Source organism: Panthera onca, chromosome B4 (assembly GCF_046562875.1).
Source record: "Panthera onca isolate mPanOnc1 chromosome B4, mPanOnc1 haplotype 2, whole genome shotgun sequence".
Taxonomy (NCBI): Eukaryota; Metazoa; Chordata; class Mammalia; order Carnivora; family Felidae; genus Panthera; species Panthera onca.
In genome coordinates this window covers 122,955,724-122,978,010 of record NC_138345.1, presented here as the reverse complement: position 1 = coordinate 122,978,010, position 22,287 = coordinate 122,955,724, and the positions used below count along the sequence as shown (strand labels likewise).

The 22,287-nt window shown below is 42.3% G+C and overlaps 1 long non-coding RNA gene across 1 annotated transcript; it reads left to right on the top strand.

Annotated features, from left to right (window-relative positions):
* The first annotated feature begins 10,105 nt into the window (after positions 1–10,105).
* Positions 10,106–22,065, top strand: LOC132695455 (uncharacterized). The gene is made up of 3 exons (XR_009617823.3): positions 10,106–10,178; positions 15,152–15,252; positions 21,545–22,065. It is a non-coding gene; the product is annotated as an uncharacterized LOC132695455 (long non-coding RNA).
* Positions 22,066–22,287: the final 222 nt, after the last annotated feature.

The following is a 22,287-nucleotide window of genomic DNA, read 5'->3' as shown; positions in this document are numbered from 1 at the left end:
TCCCTCGACTCTACCTTCTCCATCCTGTTTTAACTACGTCCATTTATTCGGCACCACCCTTCCTACTTGCTATCCCATAGAATACTTGATTTTATTCCAATTCACTCCCATACTCGCGGATCCATTTATTTTTCTTCTCTATGTCAGACCTCAGAAAAGAGGGGCAAACATCTAGAAGTTGAGTCTTAATCATAAAGAGAAACTACAGATGGTTTGCCTCTTTATTCCAAAGTAATAGTAATAATAATACTGATAATGATGAATGGCTGAAGTGTACTGATTACTTAGTATGTGCTAAGCACTTTATCCACACCTCTGACCAGTGGAGCATAAAAGAAATCTGTTGGGCTGCTCAGGAAAGGTCTACTCATCATTGTTAAAGGAGAGGCATGTGAGAAGTCCCAGTTCAGGGCAGCGGCAGCCATCTTTACTCTGGATAGGCAGGTCAAGAGAGTTCCAGAGATGCTGGATAATGTCCCTGTTATTGCTAAACAGGTGATGGGCAGCCCACCTCCAGACTTCTTGTCAACAGAATTACAAGCGTTTACATGATTTCAGCCACCACTAGTCGGGTTTTCTGCCCCTTATAAGCAAAAGCATTCCATTGGACGTGAATCATTGTGGCCAGGTATTGCTAAGCCTTTTATGACCATTATCTTTTTAATCCCACAGCAATTCTAAGAGGTAGGTGCTGTCACTTGCAGGTGAGGAAATAGATGGAGAGGGCTCAGGAACCAGACCCAAATCACAGATGGTTAGCGCCTCTGTGATGATGCCCATGTTCCCCATAAAGCCCTGAGCCACCTGTGGTTGGGAAGTGTTGGTCACTTCTCCTTGCATCTCTAGGCGGCAGGTGGATCTCCAGAAAGCCAGTGGAATGATTACTGAATGAATGCTCTATGCTTCAATTTTAGTTCACTCTACCCTTTCCTTCAGATTTGTCTCAAGCCAGTACAAGATCATGGTCAAAAGATGATGGTGCTCGTGAGCAAAACATTCTGTTTCCCTATGCATCCAAATAGGCATGATGGAATAAAAAACACAAACTCCAAATAGTTATTTATATCTACAGCAGTTTTGAAATTTTTGAAAGGTAAGAAGCCCTTGCCATGTCATTTAATGTTCTCAGGGGACAGCTTTGATTAGGACCACTCAGGGGTCAGAACTCAGGAAAGATTCATATACTCTGTCACAAGTTTTTTTTTTCTTTCTTTTTTTAATGTTATTTATTTTTGAGAGAGAGAGAGGGAGAGAGAACACGAGTGGGGGAGGGACAGAGAGAGAGAAAGGGAGACAGAGATTCCCAAGCAGGCTCTGTACTGTCAGCGCAGAGCCTGACATGGGGCTCAAACTCACGAACTTTGAGATTATGACCTGAGCTGAAATCAAGAGTTGGATGCTTAACTGACTGAGTCACCCAGGTGCCGCTGTCCCAAGGTTTAGACGCGACTCTGCCACTCAAATTTCTTCTTTATCCCCAAAGTTACCTAAATTGTGCCTTAGATGAAGTTGGCACAAATGTTCCAGGCTAACTTTTTTTTCCATCCTAATAATTAGAATGGACTTTTAAGAAAATATGCGTTGCATTTGAAAATTCTTGCAAGTTACTTATTCTCTCTTGGCTTTAGTTTACTGGACCTGAAGGAAGACGAATTCCTAGCTCATTCATTCTGTCATTTATAAAGCATTTATTGAGCAGCTACTACATGTCAAGGAAGGTGTGAGGCACGAGAAACAGACTGGTACAGAGCAGACATTACCTTTCTCCTGAAGGAGCTCAGCACCAGTGGGTGGGAGACACACAATGCTGTTGGCTTCAGAGAAAATTGACTTCTTCAGGGGGTTGAAACAAGAAGTTAAAGGGAAACAAGGTTAAAGGGAAGAACATTTCAGGAAGGACATTAGCTGGTCCAAGAATGGAGAGGAGATAAACTAGCATGTGTGAGGCCAGTTTGTCTGGGACACAGAGAGTGAGGAGACTGTGGTCAGAGATGAGGTTGGACACACTGATGGGGGCCAGACCATGAGGGCTTTGGACTTGCTTTTGAGAATGTTGATTTTCTACTGAGGGCGATAAGCCAGATGGCGGTTGAGGACACGAACAAGTGCACAGATTCTGTTGGTACCAGCCACTGACTCTTGTGTTCTCTGTCAGCACCTCACTCCATGCCCACAGATTATGATGGTGACACGCCGAGGCACAGGATGGAATGCTGGGGAACCTTGTCAATTTCAGACGTCAGTTTGAGATGTTGTTTTATATTACATTAAAAAGGATAGGGGAAAAAATGAAACATTCATATGACATTTTAAAGCCCAAATGGAAGACTTCAAAGACATTTTCGTTTTGGGCCAAGATCCTTTGGGCTCTGCCTCCTGGTTTCCGTGTATGGGTCTGTGCACTCACTCACGCACACGTCATTTGCCTCTGATAATAAAGGTGTTTCTATGGAATAACTTGAAAACCATTGTCATGAGGTGTCATCAGACCCTCCTCCCCAGGGTGTCTTCCCCACATAGAGCCTTTGTGAAATGTCCATGTTGCTAATGTGAACAGCCAAAGAAGGGTTTGTCTCGTCTACCTGTCTTTGCCTGCTGTTTTGAATCAGTACGTACCAAGAGGTCATGGGGCATCTCACTCATGCTGATGACAGATACAACGCGCCCAGCCAGAGCCAAGTGGGTGAGCAGAGACAAGCCATCCAGCGTCCCCAAAACTCCCTCCAGTGCTCCCTTTGCCTTCCTTCCAGATGACGGTGCAGGCTTCATTTCTGCAAATCCCATAATGCTTCGTCTGTGATATTACCACTTGGACTGTTTTTGCTTCCTCTTTTTTCTTAGTGGAGAATAAAAGAGATGATTTTTTTAAAGCCTGTTTTTGTCCAGTGGAGGGGAAAAAATGATTTCTAGAAGTATATCTTGAAAATAGCTATTTTCAATTTCATTTACCATTTAAAATTTTTTAAATGTTTATTTATTTTTGGGAGAGAGAGAGCACGAGTAGAGGAGAGGCAGAGAAAGAGGGAGACACAGAATCCAAAGCAGGCTCCAGGCTCTGAGCTGTCGGCACAGAGCCCAACGCAGGGCTTGAACTTACCAACCGTGAGATCATGACCTGAACCAAAGTCGGATGTTCAACAGACTGAGTTATCCAGGTGCCCCCATTTTCCTTTATTGTAAAAAGATCCAATCAATAATCAAAAATGCTTCTGAGGCTTCCCATAGAAAATATTTCCCACTTTTACATTTGTTAACATAATGATTAATTTTATGTATTAACTTGGCTAGGCCATGGTACCCAGATATTGGGTCAAACATCTAGATATTGATTTAAAGGTATTTTTTACATGAGATTAACATTTAAATCAATAGACTTTGAACAAAGTGGATTATACTCTATCTTAGTTCAGGCTGCTATAACAAAGTATACTGGGTGGCTTGTAAGCAACAGAAATTTATTTCTCACAGTTCTGGAGGCTGGAAGTCTATGATCAAGGTGCCACCAATGGTCAAGTTCTAGTGAGGGCCCTTCTCTGGGTTGCATCTGGGCCATCTTCTTGCTGGGTCCCCACATGGCAGAAAGAAGGTGAGAGAAATCACTGTCAGGTTCCTCCCCTGTAAAGTCACTCTTTTTATTACCTTTCCATACTGTCCTCTTTGGAAGGAAGTTGCTATGCGCAGCCCAAACATCAAAGATGGGGAGTGATGGCCCACCTCTTTGAGAGATGAGTATCATTCGTGTGTTTTTGCTGGTATTAAGTTATTGATGCTTTGGTTGATTTTATATCCAGCAACCTCCTTGGACTTTTATGAGGGCACTAATCCCATTCATGAGAGCGCCACTGTGATGACCAATCACCGTCCCAAGAAAAGCCCTCCCCCACAGCACCATCACATTGGAGGTTAGGATTTCAACATATGAATTTTGGAGGGACATGAGCATTTGGACCATAACACCCTCCATAATGCAAATGGGCTTCATCCAATCGATCGAGGGCTATAAGGAAAAGACTGACCTCCCCAGAGAAGGAGGGGACTCTGCTAGCAGACTGCCTACAGAATGAAGCTGCAACAGATACATAGATGATAGATAGATGATAGATAGATAGATAGATAGATAGATAGATAGATATTATACACACACACACGAGTGTGCACACATGCACCCTGTTCGTTGTTTTTCTGGAGAACCCTGACTAATACAGGCAAAAACAAACACCCTAAATAACAATTAATGGTGCTACATTTATAACCTTTTGACTCTTAAATGGATTTTCTATAATCTACATGAGCCCGGGTTAGTTGATCCCTCTGAAGGCAGTAAGTTAACAAATCAGATATTTCCAACATGGCAGAGTGCTGTATATGACAGTAATAAAAATAGCAGGTATGACTTTTGTTAAGAGATGAATATTAAAATCCTTAAGATTTAAGCTTCTGGATCAGAATAGAGGCATAAAAATATTTGAATGGGTGAGCATTATGTACAGCAACCTTTCAAGAGTATAAACTTTCGTCAACAAATAAGCTTCTAGAAAGTAATGACCAAGTTAAGATTTTTGTTTTGTATTTTCCTCACTGCTTTACATACCTCAGCATATTGGTGTTGCCCTCAGTACAGCAAGATCTTGGGCAGAGCAGCTACTGGCAGCAGAAAGGGTGAATCAGTGGAAATGGCCAACCATTATTTACTTTTCATTGAGACTCTATTGAGTAAGGTTATTGTTGATGTTACTGCTATAATTGCATTGAGCTATTATTTAGAATCCTCCTTGTTTTCCTAGGAAGTGGGTTGTGATCACCAGAGAGCTTCTTGCTTGCCCAGCACCCAGACAAAGAATATAAAAGTTTGGAAGGCATGGGATGCAACTCATTTTCCCAGTTTAAGACAGGGCTATACTGGGGGGGGAGGTGGGGTGGGGTTGGGGAATCCTAGAAAGTGAGAAGAAGGAAAGCAAGGTATGAAGACTGGGCAGGGTGTTGAGCAAAACAATGTAGAATATCTATTTGGGAGAGCAGGTGGGGGTCCTGGGAGAAAAGACAAGTCAGTTATTTTTGAGGTTGTGCTCCCCTGTGGAATGTATGATGTCAAAGATTTTACTGTTTTTCATTACAATCTTGAGTAAAATCTCTATCAATCACTTGTACTTTTGGGCAGTGGATTCTGTCTGGGAAAGTAAAGAGGGGCTGAGATTTACATTTTGCTAGGGATTGGAATAGCACATAATAGCACATCCCACGTGGATGTCTGGGTTACACAGGGGTAATAATCAACACCTGACCCTATGGCTTTCAAACTCAAATCTGTAAGAATGAAAGACAAAATGAAAATGGTTTGGCCTATTTTCTTTTCTTTTCTGGCAACGATAAAAGACAACAATTATAGTTATGAACTTTGCTAGTGTAATTAAAAGTTGTGGTTTGCTCTTGAAAAGTGATCTTGCATAGAAATATGTTTGGTCTTTCAATGAATAAATATTATCTTAAGTATGTTACACAAATTAGTTGATGCAGTATTGATACATTTTAAGACTCCTGGTGAAAGACAACACTGAATTCAAGTCAATTCTTGGGCAAGTGGTGATGTCCATCAGAGCCAAGGGGAGTCTCACATGTGGGAGCTGGCCCTGGTGATCAGGAGGAAAACTGTCCCCTCATTTGCTGATACATCTGAAGATGAACTGAACCAACTTTTCTGAGAGATTATTTCCCCCGTGTGTCCATTGAGTGGGGTCACTTTGGAGGGACCCATGGAACAGCTAAAGAAAGGCCTTTAAAGTGAATGCTTGCTGAGCCAATGCAAACCTTCTGGAATTCCAATGAGAATTCCCTCTTCATCAGGTCATATTGTTGATGGAGTACTGCTTAAGCCGTGTGGGTCCTCTCCAGCATCTACTGAGTGGAGCCAGTTGGGTGTCCCACGCCCTCAGCTGAGGGATGTGACTGGATTTCACAGCTTTGTTTGAGTCAGAAATCTGAGGAGATCAGAGTCATGTTCTGATGCCCTGTCTCTAATATTACATGACTTTTTCGAAGAAGAAATGTTTATTTAGTTTTTAAAGTTTATTTTATTTTATTTTATTTTATTTTATTTTATTTTTTATTTTATTTTATTTTTGAGAGAGACAGAGAGAGAGAGAGAACGGGCATGTGCAAACAAGTGGGGAGAGGGCAGAGAGAGAGGGAGAGAGAAAATTCAAGCAGGTTCCATGCTGTCAGTGCAGGGCCCAACATGGGGCTCAGACTCACAAACCGTGAGATCATGACCTGAGCCGAAATCAAGAGTTGGACGCTTAACCAACTGAGCCACCCAGGCTCCCTGTAAAAGAAGAAATGTTTAAACTGGAAAACCATTTTATCTTATCCATCCCAATGGTACTGCACTAGAGAATTCCTGCTCCCACTGTTCAATTTCTGTCTTTGGAGGCCAAGGCTGGTGGTAATGACACTGTAATTTAAATACTGTTGTTCCATAGCAACCCCTTCAGTCAATATCTTTTATCATTTACTCTTAGTTTCACAACTTTGTAGAATTACATTCTGATAAGATGAGAACAAAGCACTTTAACATAAAAATTAGTAGTTTTCAATAAAACTACATGGTCTTACAAAATTTTTTTGCTCTCCTTAAAAATTTGTTATTTGTGTACCTCTATTTTAATATTTTCATTTTTGAATGAGTTCATTAAATTCCCTCACCCACTTCACCCCCCACCCCAAAAATCTTGCTGGAATTTTTGGTATTCATTGAGCAATTTTGAGACAGAAATTTACTTTAAACAATGTTGTCAATCTACCCATGAAAGTGATTTATTTTCCATCTTATTCAGGCCTTTGTTGTATCCCTTAAAAGAGTTAAAAATTATCCTGATCAGGGTCAGATGTGTTTATTTATCACTGGTTGTCCAGTATGGTCGGAAAGCTTCTAGTGGTCCCTGTAACCCTTTCAAGGAGTCTGCAAGATAAAAATGATTTTCATAATTATAGTAAGAAAGTTTTTTTAAGTTTATTTTTTAAAATTTATTTATTTATTTTGAGAGAGAGAGAGAGAGTGTGTGTGTGTGTGTGCACACACGCGCACGAGCATGCACACACAAGCAGGGGAAGGGCAGAAAGAGAGAGAAGTGAATCCCATTCAGGCTCTGCACTGTCAGTGTGGAGCCCGACAATGAACTCGAACTCACAAACCGTGAGATCATGCCCTGAACAGATATCAAAAGTTGGACACTTAATTGACTGAGCCACCCAGGCACTGCAAAGAGTTATTTATTTTTTTACTTTCATTTTCCAGAAGCTAAATGACATGTGATATAATAAATTGAATGCTAGAACTTTATTTTGAGGGGAGAGAAAGGATTTTATGCATATGATTTCATTATCTTTAATAGGTGGGGCATTCAAGGTTTCTGTTTCTTCTGGTGTCAGTACAGACTTTTTACATTTTTTCCAAAAATTAATGCGTTTAATATAGATTTCAAAATTATTGGCGTAAGGTTTTTCATGATATTCTTTTACAGTATAAAAGATAACTATTATATCTTTTTCCCCTAATTCCATCAACTTTTTTTCTTTCATCTTAAATGATTTTTAATTTTCAATGAATTTATTTTCAATCAAATTATTATCCCAATGTTTCTAGATGAATTATTCCCAGAAATAAGGGTCTTCTTTTCCAGAAGCCAGTCATAGGAAAATGGAGATATAGGATACACCAATGAAAATGCAGAATTGGTAATTAAGGATTAAAATTCAGCTGAACTTAGGTAAGGCATTCACTTAAGTCTTTTAAATAAGCCATAGATGAGAAAAAAAGGAGTGATTTTTTTCTCCAAATGTTGTCTCTTTTCTCACAAAAGGAAACTCTGAAATGTCCTAACTGTACATAGAACCAAGTAGTTAAGATATCGGGAGGAAAGAGACTTCGATTCTGGCATATCAGTCAGGACCTTGGAAACTAAAGGAAACAAATTTCAAATTGAGCATGGAGTGTTTGGCTAGCTCGAAAAAATAACAGCTGGAAACTTCTGCTTATTAAATCTGAACAAGCTGTATTTCTGGGGCTTTTTTTCCCAGTAGCAAATGCTAAAACTTGAGAAGGATTCATTTATTCAGTACATATGAAAATATGGTTTTACACAGTGTGCATGCGTGCACACACACACACACACATACACTGACAAACCTCAGACAAACAAATACCTATTTCTTTTAATGTTTACTTATTTTTGAGAGAGACAGAGAGAGGATGTGCATGAGCAGGGGAGGGACAGAGAGAGAGAGGGCAACAGAGGATCTGAAATGGGCTCTGTGCTGTCAGCAGAGAGCCCAACGTGGAGCTTGAACGCACGAACTGCGTGCGATATCATGACCTGAGCCGAAATTGGACGCTTAATTGACTGAACCACCCAGACGCTCGAACCAATACCTGTTTCTATGCCCAGATGAGTCTTGGTTTAAACATGCACCCGAGGTTAACCATCTCATATGTGAGGGCCCAAGAGGGTCTGATTCCAGACAGCCACGTATACATTTGCGAGCACAGACACCGCAGCCACACTGTCTGACTTTGAACCCTGCTCTACCACTTGACAGCTGTGTGGCCTTGGGTATGCTACTCAACCTCTCTGTGTCTCAAATTCCCGGTCTGTAAAACAGAGTTACTAACAGTACCTACGTCCTAGGGTTGTTGCTAGGATTAAATGGAGGAATGCATGTAAAGCACTCGGAATGATTTCTGTCCCCGAATAAGGCCTCGGTAATACCCTGTTGTGAATCTGGAAAGGGGACAAAATGGGGAAGCAGGGGAGGGCATAGGGATGCTCTTGGGAGGATTTTTCTTGACCCTAGACAGCACACTGAGTACTTAACAATTCTGCTTTCCCTTCTTGGACTTTAACTAGAAAGTAAAAGAACCAGTATCGGGAGACATTGCACAAGTGTGTCAATTCTGAAACTGTGGACATGTCAATGCTGCCTCAGACCAATTCAGAAATCAAGTATACACTGGGGCTTCTATTCTTTTCCTTCCCACTCCCTCCCTCTGCCTCTGCCTCCACCCCCTTCCCCTCTTCTCTTTTACTTTTCCCCAGTTTCTGGTTTTTTCATTTACTGGTCCTATTCCCATACCACCTCCTTATTCTTACTCCTTAGACCTTTATTATTTATTTATTTATTTATTTATTTAAATTTTTTTGTTAACGTTTATTTATTTTTGAGACAGAGAGAGAGCATGAATGGGGGACGGTCAGAGAGAGGGAGACACAGAATCAAAGCAGGCTCTAGGCTCTGAGCTGTCAGCACAGAGCCGGACGCGGGGCTCAAACTCACGGACCGTGAGATCATGACCTGAGCCAAAGTCGGCCGCTTAACCGCCTGAGCCACCCAGGCGCCCCACTCCTTAGACCTTTAGACACAGCATCCTGCATATTAACAAACTTGACAGATTTTCCAGTCATGAAATTAGGAATTAAAGAGTCTAGACCTGGGGCGCCTGGGTGGCTCAGTCAGTTAAGTTCGGACTCTCGATCTCAGCTCAGGTCTTGACCTCAGGGTTGTGAGTTCAAGCCCATCATTGGGCTCTTCGCTAGCATGAAGCTTATTTAAATAGATGAAGAATCCAGACCTTTGATTTAATCGATGAGAACATGCGCCAGGAGAGTTCAGTGATGTGCCGAAGACAACAGAAGTGGTGAAGCTAAAATGACGACACGGAGACGTGTCCCCAGAGGTTTCCTGCCCTCCATTACGGCAGGACGTGGCCAATATTCAATGATGTGTCTGCTTTTAAAATAATTCCTAAAAGCAATCGTTACAGCCATCAACATTTTATTTATCGTTTCACTAGGTAGTAAATTATGTACATGCAACACATTCTTATTCTTTTATTACCTTTTTTTTTTTTTAACCTCAGTGGCTAAAAGGTTAAAAAGGCTTCACCCGCTGGGTCCCTGGAGGATCCAGGCTGGAAACATGAGTTTGAGCTGTCAGATGCTCCGAGACTGAGTCACGCCAGCATAGAAAGAGTGACTAATATCCTGACAGCTAAACATCAGCAGGTGTTAAGATGTAAGAAAGAAAACAACCTGCATTAAAAATACTCTTCTGCTTTGTGTCTAACAGGGAACACACGGGGAGCTTAAGAATAAGCTGGAACAAGTGAGCAAAACTCGACTTCATGTGTGAGTATGATGAACTTGTGATTTTGTGGAAGCGGAAAGCGTGATCAAATAGTGAGCAGAAAGTACGCTTGGGTGACAGTCAAGAAACAGAGAAAGGCAGGTCCCAGGCCAGTCAGGAGGCCTGAGTGGTTCTGCCTCTCACCAGCCGCGTGTCCGGGGCTATTTTCTCCTGGGTGTAAGGAAAGGTTCAGATGGACCGGTCCCTAAATTCTCTCTAAAGAAAGAGACCAACAGTTCCAAGTGGAGAGTTCTATCTCGTTTTGATCTTACGCTGCTTTCTACGAGCCTACGTTCTGTAGGAAACAGAAACCACTGCAGTCCCCCCAGTATGTGTCCCAAGTTGTTCATTAGAAAAGAAGAGTGCTCCTGTTGGTGGGAATGCAAATTGGTGCAGTCGCTCTGGAAAGCAGTGTGGAGATTCCTCAGAAAATTAAAACTAGACCTACCCTATGACCCAGCAATAGCACTGCTAGGAATTTACCCAAGGGATACAGGACTGCTGATGCATAGGGGCACTTGTACCCCAATGTTTATAGCAGCACTCTCAACAATAGCCAAATTGTGGAAAGAGCCTAAATGGCCATCAACTGATGAATGGATAAAGAAATTGTGGTTTATATACACAATGGAGTACTACGTGGCAATGAGAAAGAATGAAATATGGCCCTTTGTAGCAACGTGGATGGAACTGGAGAGTGTGATGCTAAGTGAAATAAGCCATACAGAGAAAGACAGATACCATATGGTTTCATTCTTATGTGGATCCTGAGAAACTTAACAGAAACCCATGGGGGAGGGGAAGGAAAAAAAAAAAGAGGTTATAGTGGGAGACAGCCAAAGCATAAGAGACTCTTAAAACCTGAGAACAAACTGAGGGTTGAGGGGGGGGTGGGAGGGCGGGGAGGGTGGGTGATGGGTATTGAGGAGGACACCTTTTGGGATGAGCACTGGGTGTTGTATGGAAACCAATTTGACAATAAATTTCATATATTGAAAAAAAAAAGAAAAGAAGAGTGCTCTTTCCACATGTTCACTGGCTGATGAATGGATAAGGAAGGTGTGGTGTGTGTGTGTGTGTATATATATATATACACACACACACACACATACTCGGCACAATGCAATGTTACTCGGCGATCAAAAGGAATGAGATCTTGCCATTTGCAAAAACATGGAGCTAGAGGTATTATGCTAAGTGAAATACATCAGTCAGAGAAAGACAAATACATGATTTCACTCATATGTGGAATTTAAGAAACACAACAGATGAACATAGGGGAAGGGAAGGAAAAACAAGATAAGAACAGAGAGGGAGGCAAATCATAAGAGACCCTTAAATACAGAGAACAAACTGGGGGTTGTTGGAGGGGTATGGGGGAGATGGGCTAAAAGGGTGATGGGCATTAAGGAGGACACTTGTTGGGATGAGCACTGGGTGTTGTATGTAAGTGATGAATCACCGGGTTCTACTCCTGAAACCATTATGACACTATGTTGACTAACTTGGATTTAAATAAATACATTTTTTAAAAAAAGAAAAAAATGAAAGAAAACAAAAGTGCTCTTTATGTAAAATGTAGTAAATGAAATCCAGTTTTCCCACCGGGGCAATTCAACCTAATGACTGGTGCATAAGCATCGGAGGCAGACCCCTGGTACCATCACCGATTAGCCGCTTCCCAGTTATCAAGGTGTGAAATCGCTGTGGTCCTTGGTCATTTGGCTCAGGGGGGCCGTGGGGAGGGTGCAGAGATTTCACACAGTGCTGGGCACATAGTAGGCACTGAGTGTTCTGGTCATTTCCTTACTCGTTCTAAACATGTTCAGCTCAGCAGACTGCATGAGTGTCTCTTTAAGGTCAACACCGTTGAGTCAGTGCTGAAGAAGGAGAAATAACACAGTCACAGTCAATGTTACGGCCCAGGACAGCGTGTTCCTCTTCCATGGCGCTAACGTCATGCTTAATTTAGTCATCCAATTTCACACCACCTCTTTATTCTCACCTCTTAGGGCTTTAGTCACCGCGTTCTGTATACTGGTAAAGTTGACAGATGGACAGACATGAAATTAAAGAGTGCTCATCTTTCATTTCATAGATGAGAAAATGTGCCAGGACAGTTCAGAGATGCGCCCAACATCACAGAGTTGGTGGTGGAGCCAAAATTATGTTGGTCATAGCAGTGTGGCCAACATCAGTGCTGTGTTTATTTCTGAAATAATAATCAAAAGCTAGCAACATGGCAGAAATAAGTGAGACCATTAAAGGAACCTCCTGGAAGGAAGTGTCAGTTGAAGCCTGCCAGTGGCGAAGACTGGCTCAGAGTGACTGACTCCTTCGATGGCTAGTGCCCTCGTTCTTACTCATCGTGGTGTGAGCAATCCAGCCTCACCGTCATCCACCCAGAGTTTCTATTTACTCCACAGTCTCTAAAATGCTGGTCATAGTTCTTTATCTCCTCATAAAAACCCAGGGAAATAGGCATCAGTGTCTCCATTTCACAGAAGAGTAAACTAAGACTCAAACGGAGTGTCTTGCTGAGTCCCACAAGTGGCACAGAGGCAGACCCAGGATCACAGAGGATGGGTCTCTGCTCCTCTGTGATTCACTTTCCTGCTCTCCCTCGGATTCAAAGCCACTCTCTAGGGCTGCCTGTGAGACACAGTCAGTCTCAGCGCTGTGTGAAAGTTGCATCTGAACATTGTATTTTCCCAAGGACGATGATTTCAAAGTGGCTTGTTTGTCTGGTTGCTGTGGTTAGGCTATTAGTGTACTCAATGTAGTAACAAGTGATTTCCAACTTCGAGTGCAGACCCCGAGGGTAGGTGCTGAGCCCTCCAGCGGAGAGGAGTATTTCCAACGCCCTCCCTCCCCCTCTGCAGGGGAGGCCACTGGGGCTGGTGAAAGTTACACAGCCCTTTGTGACACACAACAAGGTACCCTCTGGCTAATTTAGAGCTGAGAAAAAAACAAACACTTACAGAATTATTGCTTTGTCCCCAGCAGAGGAAACAACAGGATCCACATTTCTGGGTTCTTGCTTTTGTCCTCTATTTCACAATTCTTTCCTACCCTACTCCAGGAAACTGTCAAAATGATCTCACTTTTGCTACTGCTGTAACTAAAGCAATAGGCTCAGTTTGAATAAAGTGAGTACTGGTTACAGCTCCTTTTACGTATCAAGCCGACATGTTTGGGATTTTGCTTTCATTTTTAAGACCTAAATTTTGTAAGATTATTGAGAACAGAAAACCAAGAATCATAATCTAATCGGAGGTTTCTTTAGTTTTTCACAGCTCTCTAGAAATTTTCCTTTCCTTCCTTCCTTCCTTCCTTCCTTCCTTCCTTCCTTCCTTCTTTCCTTCCTTCCTTCCTTCCTTCCCTCCCTCCCTCTCTCCCCACCTCCTTCTTTCCTTCTTCCTTCCTTCCTTCCTTCCTTCCCTCTCTCTCTCCCCACCTCCTTCTTTCCTTCTTCCTTCCTTTCTTCCTTCCTCTCTTCCTCCCTCCCTCCTTCCTTCCTTTTCTCCTTCCCTCCCTCCCTCCCTTTCTCTCTCTCTCTCTCTCTTAATCTTTCCCCAACACCCCCACCCCAATCTACTGGAAATGCTTTCCATTCCCTTTGTGTCTGGTATACTCCTACTGGTCCACTAAAACCCATCTGAAGTGTAACTACTTTGCCCTACCTCTCTCCACCCCCAGGGCAAAGAGCTGCTTTTTTATGTTTGCATAGTACTTCGATCGTGTTTCTCTCACAGTGCCCACCATATTATATTATAAATATTTGCTGCCAAATGCTTATGGGCCACATGGCTCCTCTGCTCAAATCCTTTAGGGACTTCTTCTTAATTTCAGTATAAAGTCTAAAGTCCTTAGTCTGAAATCCAGAATCCTTTGTCATGAAACCCTGAGAAGCTCTCATTTCGTAGCTCACCATCCACACTTTTATCCTGAGCTGCAGACATAAAGCTGAGATGCTAAAAAGGGTTATGCTGTTCATGTCGACATCTCTAGCTCATTCTTTCCCCAGCACCCAGAGGACCTCCCCTCCTCCACCCTTTGCCAGGGGACGTCTGAACGTCACCACTCTTGGGAGCCCTTTCCTGAGCTCACTTGGTTCCCAAGGTACAACTTCCGTGCTTTCCCATGACACCCTGGTACCATTACAACCGTGCTGAGCATATTGCATTGACTTTGTCTCTCCCCCACCACACCATTACTTCAGGGGAAGTTCTGGGTCTTCTGTCCATGTATCTCCAGCACCCAGCTGAGCGCCAGGCACTTTTTAGAGGCTCAATAAATCCTTGTTGAATTTAACCAACGAAGAACAGCCATTGCCCGTGGTGATTCCAATAGTCATTGCATGAATATTAAAAACTGGTTTATAAACTTGTCATAGGATAACAGAAAAGATAACCTGTGGGCGGACAGATGCGAATGGAGCAGACTGATTCCGAAGACCATGATTGCGATTGCTACTTACTGTTCTTAATTTTTTTCTGAGTTTCGGAAGATGAAACACAAAATGAGCGTGCCCCTCTTCAGTGCAACTGGTGGGAGCAGCCACACCAGAGGCTTCCCCCGAGGCCAGCCCAGATGCTTGCTCTCAAACAAAGCTCCAGCCACACTTCACCTTCGCTTTACCCTGTCATTTGCCTACTTAGGACATTTATTTGCTTTCACTGACCGGTTCTCTCTCAACTCTGATTTTTTATTTGACTTTGGCAGGTGTAACATAGCATTTTGTGGTAGCGTATGATTGTTTTAAAACAGCCCTTCATTTGCAGGTTACAAAGCTAACAGAGACCCTTGAAATACCACAAAGATCATGAAGACAGAAAGTAAACACCTATGGAGTTGTAGTCAGAAGTCATTTCCCTCCTAGTTTCTGGTTACTTTCCTCTTAATTCCTGGCAGCCTGCAATCATAGGGCTCTGGTCGCAGGCACCAAATGGTAATTTATCATCTTTCTTGGCAGGCTTCCTGCTTCATCCTGCACCTGCCTTCTTGAAAGAAAACAAGACATCAGATACTTATTCAAATAATGGAAGAGCTGATCAACTAGGTCTCCACACAATAGTGAGTTATCCATGATAAAAGGACAACTTTTTCATGCAGTGTATGTGACATATGCATCCCTTCTCTTAAGATTTATGAACCCATGACTATTAGTATTGTTAATATAATCAAACCTTTTACAGCCTCACTCCAAAGCTTAAACGTATTATCAGTTGGCTGCTAGGGGGAGTCAATCAATTTCATAAATGCTTAAACACCTGCACTCTCTTCGGATCAGGGGAAAAAATCAATACCAAGTCTTCGTTTTTCTCCAACTATAATGCCACGCAATGTTGCTTACAAGTTTGGGAGGACTTATAATTAAGACAGCCACGCTTAAAAGATATGGTGAGCTTGATCCCTACTGGTGGTTTTTGTGGTGTGTGAGTGTGTGTGTGTGTGTGTGTGTGTGTGTATTTTGCAACAAACATTTATTACATACCTGTTAACAAATCATGGTGCCAGTCCTTGAATATACAAGGGTGACTGAGACAGGAGACCTGCATTCAGGATGCTCAAGATTACAATCAGGATTACAAGACCTGTAAACTACTTGCTGTAATGGTTATATAAATCAGAGTAATGTATTTGCTGAATGTAGGGACAAAGAAGGGGAAAAGCAAAGGAAAGGAAATGAAAAAGAAAACAAAAAGAAAAGACAGCTTATTAGATGCTAATCACCAATACTAATGCAGGCTACAAACTCCACTTCTCGATGACATTTAATTCTTGCAGTACATGGTGACAACAGGGAGGGAAGTGTAAGCATTCTTAAAATGCTATCAATTCCCTTTTTGTCATAGTTTTTTCCTTCTTTGTTATTTGAAAGATTTTTTTTTCAAAATGCAGAAAAGCAGTATCACATAGAGGAACTGTTTACTCATCACCAAGAATTAACTGAAGTTCACTTTTTGTCCCTTCAGCTTCAGATTTCATTTAAATAGAAGAAATGGAACGTTGCTGACAAACTTCAAGTCACCTGGGTTCCTTTTGCCCACCTCACGCCTCATCTTTCCTCCCTCCCTAGAGGCAGCCCCTTGCTGAATTTGCTGTACCTTCCAGGTCATGTGTTTATAGCTTTATGCCAGTTACTGATTCTTTGCATTTGTCATCTGTACAAAGAAGTCATTAAGGGGCACCTCAGTTGGTTAAGTGTCCGACTTTGGCTCAGGTCATGATGTCACAGTTTGAGAGTTTGAGCCCCATGTCAGTCTCTATGCTGACAGCTCAGACCCTACATCCTGCTTCGGATTCTGTGTCTCCCTCTCTCTGCTCCTCGTCTGCTTGTGTTCCTCTCTCTCTGTCTCAAAAATAAATTTAAAAAATTTAAAAAAAAGAAGTCATTAAAACTAGCTGTCCTCCCCATCCAAAGGGACTTCTTTGAGCATCCGATAATATCCTGATGTGAAGGTGCTTCGTAGACTGTAAATTATGATTGAAATGTCATTTGTTATTATTTTTTAATAACTCGAATCCAATTTATGAACAATTGTGATACTGCTTATGTGCTTGTAACTTGCATAAATTCACACACACACACACACACACACACACACACACACACACACTACAACTCCTCTTTTCCCTCCTCAGTACCTGGTTTTGATATGTACCATGTTAATGTGTATCACGGGAATAGGGCCTGGCCCACAGTAGGCACTCAATGAATGTTTGTTGAATGTGTGTTGTCTATCTTTTCATTAGACGCTCAGTAATATGAGGCCAGTGTCTATTTTCATTGTTGCCGATCCCTTACTACCTGAAACAGTGTTGGTGAATTGACTGGAACCAAGGACAGTTTCTGGAAGTGAAAACATTCTATCTGAGACTGGAAGTCTTTCCACAGGCGAGTAAACGATGGACGGGCCCTGCCTCTGAGAATAACCTTAGAAAAAAGCTGGGGACGCTGGAAACAGGCACTGTGTGCTTCTACTCTGCTCTCTATATGCTTCTCCCTGGGTTTGGATTAGAAGGTGCTCCTAATTAGCATATATCTTTTTAATAGTCATATTTTCTTTGTAGTTAAGTTGCAAAGCGAAATGGCTGCCAGGGGTTAGGATAATAACTGTCTGGTCTTTCTTGGAATTTTCCCCAGATACCCTAGAATGTTATTTTTCCACTTTTTACACCTGCTGTTTGATAGTGTGACACCTGGTGACTGGAATTTTCTAGCTCCCCACCTGTTCACAAAATATGTTATTTCTTTAATCTAAAAATACTCTACTTTTTTTTTTTTAAAAAAAGATGAAGAACAGAAAAGAACCAACTTAGAAAGTTTAAATAGTCAAGGTAAGCAAGAAACATTCAAGACTAACCTGGGTTCCGACTGACTGATGTTTTTACACCCCAAATCTATACAGGAATGGAAGAGATGCCCCACTTTTGCACACGCTTACCTTAACCAAGTTGACGTTCCTTTGCTTTCCTTTATATTATTTTTTTAAATTTCTTTAGAATTTAAAAACCACAAAGAGATACAAACACAGCCACTTTGACAACAGACAAAAAGAACTTTGCAGAAGGGGCTGCTCAGACTAGATAATCTAATAGAAATTTCCCCTCCCTGACTTCTCTGGTAACACAGTGCATGCACGTTCTCTTGAATAATAGCACTCAGCTGGACGGTCCAGGACTAGGCCATCTGCCCTGCAACATGAAAGATACACACATAAATACAACCAGCCCTGCAGATTGAGTTTTATAAGATTTCTTCCTTCTATTTTGGATGTCTAGTTTTCAGAGCTTTGGCATCATTTCCAAATGAAAATATATTTTTGTATTCAATTATGGTGATTTGATCTTAAAGAGACCTCTTCAGTAATCACTTGTTTGGTGCTTTTAGAAGCTTCTGGTGGGAGTTAATAGAAGGAAGACACAGTGCCTGTACTCAAGGAGCGTGAACTCAGAGGATGTTGGCAAACTTGTCTGGACAAACATGCTGTTCTCTGCTTGTAAAGCTGATGGATTACACCCTACCAGGGGTCTCCCACCAAAAGTCAGCGAGAGGATATCTGTTTAGGGTGATCAAAGGTAGGGGCCCATACGGGGGCTCTGTCGGTTGAGCGTCTGAGTCTTGATTTCCACTCAGGTCATGATTGCAGGGTGGTGGGCTAATGTGAAGGCTGTTTGGGAATCTCTCTCTGTCTCTCCCTCTCTTCTGCCCCTCCCTCGTTTGTGCTCTCTCTCTGTCTCTCTAAAATTAAAAAAAATAAAACGAAATATTAAAAAAGGATGATCAAAGGTAGCTTTGGTCAACAGACCTTCCAAGGCAAGATGTTCAGGCATGGAGGTCAATAGCATGTGACAATGGCATGAGTCCTGTAAAAGTCAAACAAACAAATCAACTAACAAACCAGTCTAAGAAATTTTGAAGGGTGATGGCAGGCAGTGCGTCTGGACTGTATTTTCTCTAGCAGATGCTAACCCCTGTCTTCTCCCTTTCCCACTTGCCATGCCCCCCACCCGATGTGTGTTTCAGTTTCTATGTACCCTCGGAATGACTCCAGCTAATATCATTCTGTTCAATGCTTTGCCTGTGTCATCTGTAAAATGGTGTCAGTAAAACTAGCCTCCCCTTTCCTACTCCATGGGACTTTTTTTGAGCGTCAAATAAGATACTGGGTGTAAAACTACTTTGTTAATGTTCAATTATTGTTAAAATGGTTTTTATCACTTTTTAATGTAACTCTAAATCTATTAAAATGGAACAGGATGAAATAGAATCAAAATAGGGGCTCCTGGGTGCTCAGTCAGTTAAGCATCCAACTCTTGATTTCGGCTCAAGGCATGATCTCATAGTTCATGAGATTGAACCCCACTTTGGGCTCTGTTCTGAAAGTATGGAGCCTGCTTGGGATTCTCTCTCTCTCTCTCTCTCTCTCTCTCTCTCTCTCTCTCACACACACACACACACACACACACACACAAACACAACACAAACACATGCACACACACTCTCTCTCTCAAAATAAATTAATTAGTTAAAAAAATAAGAAATAGAATCAAAATATTGTGAGGCACTTATCTGCCACTGTGGTAAAAGGTAAACAGGTCAGGGACATAATCAGTTTTATTTATTGTCACATCCCTGACACTTCCCATAGCACCTGCCACATGAAGCTCACTTGATAAGTATTTGCTGGAGGACAGCAAGTACTGTAGAGAGAACGAGTGGCAATGTTCTTGGTTCCGTGTGCCCAGGTAGCCAGATAAATAAAGGAGAGGAGGAGAAACATAAGAGATGGAGACAGTCATCCAATCGGATGAAAGTACCATATGATCAGGGTGTGCTTTTGCTTTAGACTTTAATTTGGGAGTTATAAGTAAACAATCATTTCTTAGCTCTTAAGTCCATCTGTTTTCTATTCTTTGGGACAGACCCTACCCAGTCCAGTCTTGAAGTAAACTAGTTGCACACAAAGATCACATGACCTGCTAAGTTGTGAATTAGTGAACGGGAAATGTCAGCCTTTAGGAATTTGTAGGCTAAACTAGTTTAAATTGTGTGGAGTGGCACTGAAATCCATTGTTGAGTCAGCTGATAAGCATGTGTGGAGGGTCTGCTGTGTGCCTGGGCCATCGGGAACTGCGGGGGCCGAGGTCCCCAGGGCTCTCTCTTTGGCTCACTCCTGATGGGACAGCCGCTCATTTCCTTTCTGAATCCTCTGGGACACAGTAGTCAGTGGGGCAGTCTGCTCTGCATTAAACCCTTTCCTCTTTCAACCATTTCAACAGTATGATTGGTTTCATTTTACCCCGGCTACGATGGCACAACTTGATGTACGGTGGCACTAACTCTGGGACCTACAGTGTGGGGAGGCCTCATGTGTGGGTTCACTCGATGTACATGTTTTAGAAGCGTTGTCATGCCATCGGGTTTGAAACTAACAATGCCGCGCATTAAAGAAATATATTCCCAAGACAGGGTACATGTTGATGGCTGAACTCCACCGGAATTGGTATTTTGGAGGGGAGGGGGGGTGGAGGGCGACAATGTTTCACAAGCCACAGTGAGAAACACAGAGGTAACTCACCCTCCAGCCGGTGGTAGAGAATGAGAAAACAGCCCCTCTCTGGGGCGCCTGGGTGGCTCAGTCAGTTAAGTGTCCGACTTTGGCTCAGGTCATGATCTCACGGTTAGTGGGTTTGAGCCTCGTGTTAGGTTCTGTGCTGACAGCTTGGAGCCTGGAGCCTGCTTCAGATTCTGTCTTCCTCTCTCTCTCTGCCCCTCCCCTGCATGTGCTTTGTCTCTCTGTCAAAAATAAGTATTCAAAAAAATTAAAAGGAAAACACCAGTCCCTCTCAACTAAAGGATGGCTCCAGGGGACAGTCAGGCTTCAGTTAAAGAACAAAAGTGAAGGAGACGCTCAAAGAAGAGGTGGCCAATGTAGGGCATGCTGCCGCTGACCAAACAGCCTTTCCCAGGCTGCAGTAGAAGCGTCTGGAGTCATGAAGGAGCACGCGAGATTGGGTCAGATTAGGGGATGCACAGAGATGCATAGGGGTGAGAGTCAGGGTGGCACGGGAGGACCTGGGGTCATAACCAGGTATGCAAGGGCATGATGGGATTAGCCTCGTGGTCTCAAGGCCAGGGCGGGCAGGCGGAGAGCGTGTGGAGCAGGAAGGGCACAGCTGCCTGCAGGGACCACGTGGCCAGGCTGCCAAGGGTTATCTTCTTGGAGGCTTTATGGTTCTGTGGGTGCCCCCTGCCCCCGTTTCTATCCAGATAGGAAAGACAGCCTTACAGCAGACCAGCCATGAAGAGACCATCCAAAAGTTTGAAATAGAGGGGTATCATGGCTTCACTTAACTCAAATTTGTTTTCTTGTAGGTGGCTGTTCAGCTTGGCCACTGGCCAGTGTACCTTGAATAGAAGGTATTCTTAAGATAACATTTCTTTTCCCTCTACTTTTATACGTGCATATGTGTTTGTTTTATAAAATTAGATATGCAGAAAAAATAAAAGAAGAAAATTAAAAACACTGGTAATTTTATTACTCAAAAAACAGACCCAACTCATCAGTGTGGTTATAATCACACTTACAAGTTTGGTCTACTTTTTTCAGACCGAAAGGTACCACCTCGCACATCCAATTTCATTTTATTAAACTGAAATTAGACTGTAGGCAATGTACCTTTTCAAAACTTAACATTATACTAAGTGAATTTTGCCCCACGACCCCACATCCTTTGAAACTGCATTGTTTTCTACCGGATAGGTGTCACATAACTTACGGTGGGACATTTTGATAAAAGGCCTGCAATAATAAACTTGCACATGAATCTTTGTGTGTATCTCTCATTATTTCCCTAGGATACACCCCTAAAAGTAGAATTATTGAATCAACGCGTGCACGCAATTTCAAGTTTCTCGGCTGTGATCATAAACATTCTTCGTGCGGATTTATTTCTCTTCTGTTGAAGTAGAGGCACTGTGACCAGAAATAACCAGTAACCATTTCCAGGCACAGTACATGGCACGCTCTGATGGCCTTCTCGTCTACAAACATCCTAGAAATTCTAAGAAGTCACTCATGACAGGGGAAGTCCTGGCACCGAAGTCAAGAGATCTGGGGGTCAGTCCCATCGCGGCACCAACCCGCTAATTTCCCTTAGGCTCCACACTATTTTTGCAAACTTACTTTTGCAATCTCTTGCGAAATCCCCTCATCTTCTCTAAAATCGGTGTGTTGAATGAGTAACCCGAGGCACCTCCCATCTGTGAAATTCTGTGATCTTGTTTTTTGTAATTCTGTGAAAAAATTGCTTTACGAAGAATAGAATATTAACGTGTTCCCAGCACACGGTACAGACTCAATAAACATTTGTTGAATGAGGGGAAAAATCAAAATTACAGAATTTAGTATATAAAGCAGAGTTAAATCTTAAAAAAATAAACAAATTTATTTCCACTCAAAGACTATTTTACTGCAAGTCTCCCCTGGATAGTAATCACTGTCAAGTTTTACGAAAGACAGGAATATAAGCAGACAAGTTTTGTAGCGCTTTTGCATAAAGAATCATAAATGAATTTTGATGGGGAGATAATTTACAAAT